Source organism: Hypomesus transpacificus, chromosome 21 (genome assembly GCF_021917145.1).
Source record: "Hypomesus transpacificus isolate Combined female chromosome 21, fHypTra1, whole genome shotgun sequence".
Lineage (NCBI taxonomy): Eukaryota > Metazoa > Chordata > Actinopteri > Osmeriformes > Osmeridae > Hypomesus > Hypomesus transpacificus.
In genome coordinates, this window is record NC_061080.1 from 6,918,121 (window position 1) to 6,930,170 (window position 12,050).

The following is a 12,050-nucleotide window of genomic DNA, read 5'->3' on the forward strand; positions in this document are numbered from 1 at the left end:
CATCCTTTGTTACATTTACATTATACATTTATGCATTTAGCAGACGCTTTTATCCAAAGCGACTTCCAAGAGAGAGCTTTACAAAAGAGCATAGGTCACTGATCATAACAATGAGGTAGTCCCAAACATTGCAAGCAGCCAACACATGAAGCATACATTGTGAAGGAAGGAAAGGAAAGGAAGACCCATAAGAGCATGCAGTTAAACAAGTTACAAATTAAAACAACATGAACCACAAAAAAGTGCAGGACTGTACCTGTAGAAGAACAATCAATAGTAAAATATTTCACAGCGAGTACAAGACTTAACTTCGTTATAACTAACCTACAAGAGCAACAAGTCACTCAATAAGAGTCATTGTGATCCTGGAGGAAACTAACAACAGGTCTAGCCAAGCATTCCTAAATGCCGTTGTACTCCCGGAACAAGTGCGTCTTGAGCCTTTTCTTGAAGGTGGGGAGACAGTCAGTGTCCCTGATGGAGGTGGGGAGCTGGTTCCACCATTGGGGGGCCAGGCAGGAGAAGAGCTTGTGTTGGGACCTGGCAGTCTTGAGCGGTGGGACCACCAGGCGGTTTGTTAGGTGAGCAACCTAATTCACACACCCCAGCACGACCAATTATTGTGCTGAACAACATCTACGTGGCCAAAGGTAGTAACATGATAGTCAAAGCCAAAGGATTATTGAATATGATGTCACAGTATATAATCTATTCCAATATTTCCATAAATCAGGGAAGCCAACCAGATTTACAGAATTCTCATGCTACTATATTCTCTGTCCCTAAGGAATTGCCATCGTTAGTAGGATCTACAATATTCTACAAGAAACATATGGTTTCTTTGCCTAATGATTTGTCTATAGTTCCTACTAAAGTTTCAGCTAACATTAATTCGTCTTCAATTTATGAAGTTTGCCTCAGAGGAGTAGAGAAAGATTCTCTTGGTGCCAAAGACGTAGGCTTCCTGCGACTCACCCAGTGTCAAAGCATCTCCGCCCACTCCTGGCTTTAATTGGTGTTGTGGTGAGAAGTATGGACAAGCCTACCGCCCTTATTCAGAGGTCTTTGTGGAGAGTGCACAATGAAGGATTTATTGTACGTAGTTGAACCTATTGAATTCATGACGCATCATCGCACTGGTTCAAGAGCTAAACGTTCCAATCCAGAAACTATGGGTTATGTACATTTGCAAAACAATGACGCAACTGATTTAGCTGACAGATTTAGTGCTACCTCTTGATTTCAAGATATTTACATGCACTCAGTTAGTATTCAAAACCATCTTTTGGAATATTGAATTTCAATATTCTAATCATTATATGATCGCATTGACTCGTCATGATGTCGCGAATGCTACACTTATGGGATTTCAGGCGTTGGGAGCTGAAGTTGCTACAATTAGAATATTTACCATAAACAATAGAATTGCTCTGGACGTAATCACAGCCGCAGAGGGAGGTGTTTGTGCTATTGTGGGAGATGATTCATGTTCTACGTATCTTCCATCCGAATCTGAAAGTCTTGGTAATTTGTCTACTCTCATCTTCCGAATAAACGTACCGGTACGTTTATTTTTTTTTACCCGAAAAATCCACCCGGTACATTCTTATTTTGGACGGTACGTTTATTTTTTGGGGGGAAAATCGAGACATAATTTTAGAAAATTCCACGATTTTTTTTCGGAATTTTAACTCTGATGTGAAAACGTTAGCTACCTTAGCTAGCTAGGTACTGGTAAGTAGCTTACATTAGCCAACGACATTAGCTACCAACTGGTTGTCAGTGCAAGCTAAATGTTAGCCAGACCCTCATTATGGCTCGGATATTAGCTCTAGCTACTGTACACTCACCTAACGGTTCCCATTCAGCACACCAGCATGACAGTCACAACCTATAGACAACGACCCTCTCATCGTTAAATAGAAATCCCAGGGCATTTACTTTTTTATATTTTCAAGTACAGTAGATACTTTGAAGGTGTAACTAGTATTGGTGCAAGTTCAGGATTGTATGCAGATTGTATGCGCACAAGACGCGGAATATGAGGTGCTGCGAGATGATGTCATTAGAAATATCACAGCACCTGCAATTGTGCTGCGCGGCAGTCATGTCTACTATAAGTTTGTTGAGGTACCGTATACCAGTTGTCATGGCATGTTTGTTATTTGACAGATTTGTAACTATGTATTTCCAAGCTACAGGCATTGAAGTATTTTCCTAATGCTTTATTTGGTCGTGGTTGTCATGTTGACTGTAAGCTGTTTAAGGAAAAGTGATAGTACTAGTACATGTATGTTTGTAACTAGACAGACTCTTTTTTTACTTTGTAATAACTAAGTATGTCCAGTGGTTTTCATGTTATGTTGCAGTCATGTTGACTGTAAGTTTTTGAGGAAAACTACCATATATTTGTAACAGCCTCTTTTTTGAAAATTCCTAATAATGATTATGTATTTCCAAATTATAAGTGTTTAAGTTTTTCCTAGCAATGGTATATTTGCTGTCCATTTCTACTCCTGATTGCAAGTGACAGTAAAAGATGCGCACTTACACTGATAGGAACACATTTTGATCGCATATGGACACAGTTTGCGTGGTGATTTGGCAATTTTCCGGGGGGTACTTTTATTCCGGGGGGTACTTTTATTAGATTTTGAGGATTTGTCCGGGGGGTACTTTTATTCGGAAGATAAGAGTAAAGCTATTGATAACATCAGAGACATACAAGATAATATTGTGAGAACCAATTGAGAAGCCAGAGTGTAAGGAGGATATCATAATAATCAGATCTTTGATGTTGTAGCTAACATGTTCAAAGGAAATTCTCTAGTGGCATGGATTGTAGGTATTTTAGCACCAGTGTTTTTGGTAATCATTCTCGTTGTAGTAAACATGAGTTGCTGTTTCCCAGTATTTCGAGCCCTAATTGTGAAATTGTTGCAGTCTATCACAAACATGCCGGTCATCACTTCGGGAGACATAACTGTTAATATCAAATCTATTAGAGATCGTTCCATTCCATCAACAATGTGGGTTAGGGAAGAAAGTGTTGCATGACATGACATGTTTAATTCTGAGTCAAACAGATGGAGAAGGACAGGAGAAGGAGAGGCCCTGCCTAAAAGAGACATTCGAGTTTGGCTGAACCACAGATAGAAGACATTCTCTTTCTTGGAATTTGTTTGCGTGTGATGTTAATTTTGATTAAAAGGTTTACAGCCTTCCTAGTCTTAGGGATGTACTGAGGAATATTATTTAGCATGTGAGTGTTGTGAAATTAGTTTTGTCACACTGGATGACATTTGGTGATTTTATCCTTACCCGGAAAGGAGTTTTGACCAAGTGATTGTGTGACGAGTAGAGTAGATTAGCCACATTATCTTTTACTCACTCTTTGTCAATTGTGGAGTGGGGTTTGGTTATGCGAGTATAGGTTACAAGTGGCTGATAACTCATGCACCATTAATAATTGTGATGGGAATTCAACTTGATTCCGGAGTGATTCAGAGGGTGCAGGCTTATTAGACATTTGTATAGAGATTTCACATGATGCAAATCACTTAAAATTGATTTACAAATATAGAAGAGGAAGGAACTGTAAGGCAGATTTTCTGTGTACATGTGCAGCCTGAGTCTCTGTAAGGTCAAGAGGTCGAGACCCCACTGAGCAGAATATAGCACACAGCCAAGACAGTTAGGAGACTGTGAGGCAAATCGTGTACAAAACAGGGCTTATGTGATTAACGACCACTTCACCTGCTGGTGAACGTTCTAGTGTATCAGTGTACTGACCACTGAAGACCCGTTGAGGAAGAAATTCTGTGCATGCTATATCTGTACTGTGCAACTCATGTATTTAAGCATGGCTGAGAGACAGAGTTTTCACTCATGCCATCAGTTAGTCTTGAACTGATTGTTTGATCCGGGCGCTCGACTAATAAACCAAAGTCGAATTCCTTTCCTTTGTCGTGACTCCTTCCGGCCTGCCTTCTTCAGAATAACCACCTTGTCAACTGTTTACACCGATGCAACAACAATTTACTGTAAAAGCGCTTGACTTATATATTCTCTTGATAACAGGATGTATAATGTCGTGGAGAAGGACTGGTTGGGATTGTAGCCCAATGCTGGACCTTTAAAGAAAATGGGGTAAGTATACTTTAAATCTATAAGAGTATCATGTCACTAATTCTTTAAAGTTGTACATGACATCTGTTTTTGGATTACGTTTTATTTGTTTTAATATCAATATCAACATGCTAATACTATGTACATAAACTACATTCCACTTTCATTTCTGCACAGATGATCCTGCCACCATCACACAGCCTAGCACTGTGTCCCTGGGAAATGATGATAAAGTGATGAATGACCGTTTATAACAGTTACAATAATTGTATGAGCCATGGCAACCCTAAAGGCTATGTTTTGAAGCAAAAGCATGACTTAAAACTTTTGCATCACCAGATCAGAATGGGATTTATTCCCCATGAAAGTTTGCACAGACAAGGAATTTACTTTGGCAGGAAGGTGCATACAATAAACATATAGGAACCTAAAATTTAAATATGTGGACTATCTATACTAAGGGTACATAGGGTACATAAACTAGCATTACTAAGTGGAATTAGAATTAAATAAAATGTACAATAAAATAAAATCTAAGTTGTCATAAAATATAATATAAGTTACCACTTTCAATAAAAAAATATAGCTGCAAGCAGCAATGTGGTGGCCAAGCAGGTCAGATGACCCAGAAGAAACTTTCGACATCTAGTGACTGCGCAAACTTTCTTTGCAGTGGCTTATAGTATCGCTAAATAGAGAATCAGAGACATGACAAGCTTGTCAGCTTTGGCTGGATTTGAACCTCTGACGTTGACAGGACACCAATTTATCCTAGTGAGCTATTCTCAGTGCTGGAAATCATATTTCAGTGACTGCGTAAAAATATAAGGAATTTTTCCTGTGGCAAGCGGTTGTCAGACTTGTCCCAAGTTTAAACAGCTGTAATTCAGTCCTATTTTGATATGTCAATGTGAATGTGGTCTGAAGATAATCTGTGTTAGAGTTGGTGAATATTTGATACATTTTGTAGCAGGAGTAGGACAAAAACGTTTTATTAATTAATTAAAAATGGCGGCATCAATTTGGCTGGTATCACAAGTTAACAAGTGTCAGACATGGGATCGCCCCCCTAGAGGTTAGAGGACACATATCTGTAAAGCACAATAAATCTGACTCTTCTTGAGTATAGATCCCATGAGATTGAAACATCATCATTACCATTATGATTATACTGTTAGATAGCTACTGTGGCATACCTGGCTTCACTAAACAGATAAACAAGTATCATGATATGCGTGATGACTGTGGCTGGATTCAAACCTATGACCTTGCACTTCAGAGGAACCCGTCTTATCCCAGGGTTAGGGTGAGCTATTCTCAGTCCTAGGAATTACTGTGTTCAGTTACTGTGTAAAAAAAAGTAAGCCGTTTTTCCTGTGGGAAGCGTTGTCAGATTTGACCCAAGTATAAAAAGCTGTAATTCAGTCATATTTAAAAAAAGTATGTTTTTATGAAAATTTCTAATGGCCGACACCCAAAATGGTGGAAACGAGACAATGTGATATATTTCGACTTGGTATGCCACGTAGAATCAGAGACCAATCTTGTGATTTATGACAAATCTGTTCAGAAGTTATGATGCAAGAAATCCGATGCACTGGCTAGATGTAGATTCACTGTATCTACAAAGCACAATAAATCGGACTCTTCATGAGTATAAATCCCCTGAGAATTAAACATTATCGTGGCCATTATGATTATACTGCTCGACAGCTACTGTCGCATACCTGGCTTCACTAAACAGATAAACCAGTATCATGACATGCCTGAGACTTTGGCTGGATTCAAACCTACGACCTTGCACTTCAACGGAGCCCGTCTTATCCCAGTAAGCCATTGTCAGTGCTGGGAATTTCTGTGTACAGTTACTGAATACAAAAAGGAAGCTGTTTCTCCTGTGGCACGCATGGTCAGATTTGGCCCAAGTTTAAACAGCTGTAATTCAGTCATATTTTTACATGGCAAGGTGATTGTGGTCTGAAGATAATCTGTGCCAAATCTGGTGAATATTGGATACATTGTGTAGGAGTAAGGAAAAAAGTTTTCTTCATTCATTCAAAATGGCGGCTTCATCAATTCGTCTGGTATCACGCGTTAACATGCATCAGACGCGGGATCTCCTAAGATATCACGAGACATAGGAATGACTTAAATACGCCAAACAAATCAACAGTTATTGGTCAAAACACAATTTTGCCTATTGTAGCGCCCCCTAGAGCTCAAATGACACTACCTTTATTGGACCTCTTAACAACAGGGTCATGAATCCATACACCAAATTTGGAGTCAATGCATCAAAGATTCGTTAAGATATGACCTCACTTCCCTTTAACCGAATCAGTTGCTGAATTTGATTGGCTGTAACTAACAAACAGTTGCGAAAATCTAAACTCCAGGGGATAACTTTTGTGAGGCTTGGTCTGAAGATCATCTGTGGCAATTATGAAGAAGATTCAAAAAGAATTGTAGGAGGAGTAGCGAAAAAACATTTCTCCCTAACATTCAAAATGGCGGAGATTCTATATGACTGTGTATGACGTCATAGAGTGCGTTGAACTCGTCTTGATCCAGGGAATCCAACGATACCTCATTTTGGACAATGGGGCATATGGTTCAAAGGTAACATGTGTAAACACACCTTCAACTTTGACCCATTGGTGGCGCTAGATGGTTGGAATGGGAGACATGAAACTTGGTGAAATTGATGAGGGGACTGGTCCCAAAGGGTGTGCCAAATCTTACAACTTCTGACAATGTAGCTGGGGCTGCCATAGACTTCAATGACAGATGTGTAATAATAATAAATATAGCTGCAAGCAGCAATGGAGGGGCCAAGCAGTCCAGAGCAGGACATGGCCTCCATAGCACTTGCGCAACAATTAAGTCACAACAACCTGTTGCACTCATGCAACACGCCAAGTTTGGTTGAAATATCTGTTTGTGTTCCAAAGTACTGAGTGTTCAAAGTGTTTTTTCTGGTATAACACCGCAGGCCTCCTCTGCTCCTCGTGGGAACGATGGAACCCAAGTTTGGTGACAATCGCACAAATGGTTGCTGAGTTTTGAAAATGGAAAATCCATCTGACACCTTTGTAAAGCTTGGTCTGAAGATCATCTGTGCCAAATTTAGTCAATATTGGACAAAATTTGGGGCGTGTAAAAGGTTTTTACCCTTTTCCATTAAATCCAAAATGGCGGCCAATTCGGTTGTTATGAAATATTGTTGATGGTCAAGCTTGATATCTCACAAGACATCAACAGACAAAGAAATTACTTTATTAAGGTAAACACTTCAACAGTTATTAGCCAAAACACGTTTATGCTTCCGGCCACGCCCCCTTTTAGTCACATGACACCATTTTTGGAGGACATCCTTAGAATAAAGTTCCGAGTAGGCGTACCAACTTTGGTGTCACTGCCTCAAAGAACAGCTGAGATATGGCTTCACTTCCTGTTTGGCGGCTTTTCTGCAGAATTTGATTGGCTGTACCGGACAAACGGTTTTGAAAATCAAATATCCTTCGATCACTTTTGTGAGGCTTGGTCTGAAGATCATATCTGGTAATTTTGAAGAAGATTTGACAAAATTTGTAGGAGGAGTAGGTTTTCAAAGGTTTTTGATAAAACCTGAAATAGCGGAAAATCTATACAACTGGAATTTCACACCATGGTGTGCATAGAACTCGGCTTGATCCAGGGAATCCAATGGTGCCTCATTTTTGAAAATGGGTCATACGGTTCAAAAGTTGCGTGTGTAAACACAACTCCAACTTTGACCCGTTGGTGGCGCTAGAGTGCCAAAGTATGGGACATGAAACTTTGTGAATTGGACCAGGGGACTGTCCCCAATGAGTGTGCCAAATTTCAAAATTTCGACCAAGTGCTTATGGGGGCTGCCATAGACACCCATGGCGGAAGAAGAATAATAACTAGAGAGTGTACAATTTCTGGAGAAATTGTAGGGTGTGCTTTCTTGCGTCGGTTGCAGGTGGGTCCGTTTTCCCTTCTAGTGATATTTTCAAGCATTTAGCCTACTCATATTGCAGAATTCATTAAGAACACCCTTTGAAACAAGGAACCCCCTTTTAAACAAGCTACTGTAACAACGTTGTCACTGGCAGTATTTCAGATGGATATGCGATTCAAATAGTACCGTCTGCTAACTTAAAATAAGCCCCCCAAAATGTAAATAAGTTCGATATTAATTTATGAGGACATGGCTAATTCAAAAGCAGTTTGCTAGAGGCAAGCTAGCTGCCGTTGCTATCCACACTTCACTGATTGTTTGAAAGCGTCGGAAATGAGAACGTTTCTTTTGTAAGGGATAATGTATAGAACGTCGGCCATTTTCCCAATAATGACCGGCATTCTATACATTATTCCGCTTATTACACGGTTACTTACCAACAAAAATAACTTAACACAGTGTGTCTATTTACAATGGATTTGTTACCATTCGTATTGTTGATCAGCAGAGAAATAGTTCACCAAAGACGTTGAACTTCATAGACTTTGAACATTCTTTAGGCTTCAAATCAGCTGACGTCGCTAAGCAACAGAGTACGCTGGGGTTGAAAAGTTACCGGACTACTTGCGGAGTGCTACGAAGACGTGAATCCGAGGCAAAAAGGCCACTTCCCTTGACAGCGGTCAAATGTGCATTGCAACGGTCAAATATGAGAAAATTGTTCACCGCAGAACGTTTGGAAGCCCCATTCGAGTGAATGGAGCATTCTACAGCATTAAGAACAGCCGTGTAATAAGACATAATAAAGTTTAGCCATAGCTGTGGCATTGAAGACAGAACTGTAGCCATGGGCGTCAGCAGCATTTTGAGAGTGGGGGGACACACATTATGCGGGGGGTCTGGGGGTTTCTCCCCTATAATTCTTTGAGATGTAGATGCAATTTCCCGCATTCTGGTGCATTTACCACAACTATTTACCATAGTTGTTATACATATACTGAGGGGCTGGACATTAAAATATTTTGAAAACTAAACTTCCCAATAAGCAATGGGACATCTTCAACTACCTGTCACCTTTCAGCACTCACCTCAGCAACAGAGCTGTCTCCACTGCCCCTGCATGCTGCCCCTGCCTCTGACTCACTCTCAATCTCTACCACCTATATCAGGAGACATGGAGATGCATTGAGCATTCTTTCATATTGATAATAATAAGCTTAATGTAGATTTTTCATATGAAGATTTCTGAGATGTAAATCGTGTTATCAGCATATAAAATTCAGAATTGGTATAGGTTTAGTAGCCTAATAATTATGTAGGCTACATTTAAAAAAAGCATATCCCTAAAGCATGACTGGACAGTTCAGAAATGATCAAATTTGTGTTCAAACCTGTAGTCTTTTCCACAGATCACATCCTTAGGATGTAAGCTTTCAGAAAATACATGGTTTAGGTGGTTGAATCAGTTTCCCTAAATGGCACAGCCCAAAAAAGTATCAGCCATATAGCCTACTACATTTACCAATACCGAATTTATTATGCATGGGCAGCATACTAATATGGAGAGATGGACGTGTCTTTTGTCTCATTAGATAACATCCTACAGGGTATAAGCTTTCAGAGGATATATGGTTTTAATGGTTGAATCAGTTTTGCCTTCATGTTACAGACTAACATGTACCAGCTAACACATTTACGTTGCCCTTACGTTGCCGCAACGTCTTTGGCGACGTTGCGGGACCGTGCATCTGTGGGGCGCCAGTAGGTTGCCGCAACGTCATCTTGTGACGTTGCCAGTCCGTAACCGCGACGTCGTGGCAACGTTAATTTTCCGACGTTGCCAGTCCGTAACCGCGACGTCGTGGCAACGTTATTTTCCGACGTTGCCAGTCCGTAACCGCGTCGTCGTCGCAACGTTATTTTCCGACGTTGCCAGTCCGTAACCGCGACCTCCTAGCAACGTGGTTTTTGATGTTGCCAGTCCGTAACCGCGACGTTGTGGCAACGTTATTTACCGACGTTGCCAGTCGGTAACCGCGACCTCCTAGCAACGTTGTTTTGTGACGTTGCCAGTCCGTAACCGCGACCTCCTAGCAACGTTGTTTTGGGAGGTTGCCAGTCCGTAACCGCGACGTCGTGGCAACGTTATTTTCCGACGTTGCCAGTCCGTAACTGCGACGTTAATAATTTACTTAATTATGAAGTAACCTATATTTCATATGCAGACCTCATTTGCCCAGAAGGCTACTTGTTTTGGTATAATAGATAGCCAACGTTAGGAGGAATATGTTTGTGTGATGTGTAGCCTGACTCAAGCTAAATCATAAACGAGGCAGCATTTCAGAATCAGAAAGTGTTTTAATCGCCATGAAAGTTTGCACAGACAAGGAATTTACTTTGGCAGGAAGGTAGATACATTCAACATATAGGAATCCTAAATATGTGGTACCTACCTATACTAAAGGGAAGTCAGATGGCTGAGGGGCAGGTTTGCTAAGGAAGAATTGTAATATTCTGTGATGACTTGTCTTTGAAAATGAAACTCTTAAGAGTCGCTTACCTATTGGTCACATTTAACAATTTTGTTTACAAAACAAAACAAAACAAAAGACTAAATTATATTCCACATTCTGTCTTTTTTTAAAGCTATGTGTCTGCATATGAGAACATTGATGACCAATGACATGCTGGGGCTGAGTAGAACATGAATTACATGCATTGTCTACATTTATATATATAAACCACTATATTGCACTCAAGATCCTTTTTCCCACGACAAAAATAACGTAACCAGCCGACCAAGGGACGACGTCGCGGCAAAGTTGTCCACGGGTCTAAAAATAAGGTAACCAGCCGACCAAGGTACAACGTCGCGGCAACGTTGTCCACGGGAAAATAAATTTACGTAACCAGCCGACCAAGGTACAACGTCGCGGCAACGTTGTCCATGGGACCAAAAAATAACGTTACCAACCGACCAAGGTATGACATTGCGGCAACGTTGCCCACGGGTCTAAAAATAACGTAACCAGCGAACCAAGGTACGACGTTGTGGAAACGTTCCCTTCATAACGTTGCTACGACGTTGCCACGACGTTGCCAGAAGGTAACGTCGCGGGTTACCAACTGAGCACTTACTGGCAACGTTGCCGCAACGTCATGTGTTAGCTGGGATAGCAATACAATTCTGCGAATTGCCAAAATTACAAGTTGAGCAACCTTATTTAAATTGGAAGACAATGTTAGACAAACTAGACAAACTAGCATGTTAGCTAAGGTTAACTCCAGATTAGCTCACGGTTGTTATGGCAATAAAAAAAACACCAGCAATTTCTTTTGTAGCTACTTGGAAAAAACATCCTTGTCATCTCTTTCTGCCTGAAACAGACGCCTAAATCTGAACACGGCCAAAAGCACAACATATTTCAGACCCAGATTAAGAAATCAACAAATGCTGTTCCACTTGTAAAGGGTAAATAAAGTATGGTATTGCCTAGTGCTAGATGTAGGTAAAAAGGTTGCTTATCTAGCTAGCTATAGAGGGTTTTCACGGACGTCACATTCTGGGCAGTAACCCGGATGCGCGGCCATCTTGGAGGCACTCAATGTAGTTAAACAACTCAACGGAGTACAACGAAAATAACGTAAATTCTACACTCTTTGGTACAACTGTAGCCATGTCTAAACGACCGAAAAGGTCACCAAAACGTGTCCAAGATCCAAAGGCATACAGGGAAGGCCTTGGACCGAAAGAAAACCGTCGATATGTTGAGAAAATTTGATTTATTGGCGTGCAGATCCCTACCAGTTAGCTCCATCTACTTGAATCCGTGACGACCCGGTGATTCTGCCTTCAGTTGGATATCTCGATATTGTCAACTACCTGGTTTTCTCGCCAAACCCATACACATGCAGTAGTTTGATATGAATTATATTATGTCAACGTCAGCTTTAC

The 12,050-nt window shown here is 40.6% G+C and overlaps 1 long non-coding RNA gene across 1 annotated transcript; it reads left to right on the forward strand.

Annotated features, from left to right (window-relative positions):
* The first annotated feature begins 2,098 nt into the window (after positions 1-2,098).
* LOC124483187 lies at positions 2,099-4,433 on the forward strand. Its single transcript, XR_006957783.1, has 3 exons — positions 2,099-2,130; positions 4,081-4,149; positions 4,306-4,433. It is a non-coding gene; the product is annotated as an uncharacterized LOC124483187 (long non-coding RNA).
* Positions 4,434-12,050: the final 7,617 nt, after the last annotated feature.